The sequence below is a fragment of the Camelina sativa genome, chromosome 9, assembly GCF_000633955.1.
Source record: "Camelina sativa cultivar DH55 chromosome 9, Cs, whole genome shotgun sequence".
Classification (NCBI taxonomy): domain Eukaryota; kingdom Viridiplantae; phylum Streptophyta; class Magnoliopsida; order Brassicales; family Brassicaceae; genus Camelina; species Camelina sativa.
The window spans coordinates 17279493-17280886 of NC_025693.1; the positions used below are offsets into that span (position 1 = coordinate 17279493).

General features: G+C 32.5%; 1 long non-coding RNA gene across 1 annotated transcript; it reads right to left on the minus strand.

Annotated features, from left to right (window-relative positions):
* Nucleotides 824–1380, minus strand: LOC104711212. Its single transcript, XR_755223.1, has 2 exons — nucleotides 1258–1380; nucleotides 824–1170 (listed from the first exon to the last, which is right to left on the minus strand). It is a non-coding gene; the product is annotated as an uncharacterized LOC104711212 (long non-coding RNA).

The window sequence follows — 1394 nt, forward strand, 5'->3', positions numbered from 1 at the left end:
TTCCAAATTTACTAAATCCCATCAAATCCTTCAAAATCATTGTTTCAATACACTCCCCTTAAATATAGGTTCAATACCCCCCTCTACATCTCATAGAGTCACATCTATCTAATACTTTACTTTTTAAAAATAAATTATTTATCTATATCTAAATTCAGTTTTATAGAAAATATAATATAGAAATCTTTTTACACATAATTTCAAGTTCCAGAATGGAAAACAAAATCCTCAAATAAAGAGATTGAAGTCATGATTTGGTACGTTTGGTTGGATAAGGAAAAAAGCAAAGAAAGGTAAGATTTAGCGACGTGTCGATAGACCATTGATTGTTAACAAAAAGGTTATGTAGGTATGTCTCACTGCCACATTGTACAAATTTAACCAAGTTGAGGTATTTGGACTATGGAGGATCTAAATCAAAGTCTGTGCTTTGCCACGTTGGATTCTGTCACACCTGCTCATGGATTTCATCAACCCAAAAAGATCGATCGATGCATGTCTTTTTCTCTTGCTCAAGTCTCAAGATCTAACCACAACCCTTCACGTGTTCCTCTGACATCGCATCTTTTTTTTGGGTTCATTTTACAGTTTATTAGGAAATGAGAAAAAGAAAAAGAACAACATGTGGGTTCATCATTCATACAGCATGGCCATTGGTCATCCTCATTTAAGTGTTTCTAACTTTTAGTAATATTAAAAATAATATTTAGAGCTTCACACCCTTGTTTTTATTTTTTCTCCTCCCATTAGTCATCCCTCCCATTAGTCATCCCTAAGTGTCTTATAATTTTTATTAAAAATGGAAAAATATTGCATTTTATTGTGTTGCCAAATGAAACTAATGTCTTTGAAATCTTACAGAGAACTGAACTACAACTTCATAGATGTTAAGCAACTTAACAAACCGTTTTCTGTAGTTGAGGTGGAGCCTTAACTTGCGTTGCAACAAATCTTTTATCATTCTTAAACGGCAAAGACTCTCTAATATGACAAACACAAGTAGAAACAACACAAAATCATGTAGACATGGAACAAAAAAAAACAGTGGTTTCACACCCAATGATGAATCTGATAGTTTTTTTTTTACCATAGTAGATCGAAGCAAATGTGTGTTGACGTTATGGCTCTCATATAAACGTGAATACATAATTATCCCATGAACTTCAGGAACTGGAAAAATGTCAATTACATAACTAAAATTACTCCCAAAAGCATCAATCAATTTCAGTCAAAATCAAATATAGAAATTGTAATTACCGTGAGAAAGAGAAGAGAAGAATGAAACAAATGATCTGCAAAGCAACAAAAACACAGTACCAAGTGATCTGCAAAGCAACAAAAACAACAAATTAAACACCAACCTTTTTTGCTTTCTCGACATTTCTATACTTAAT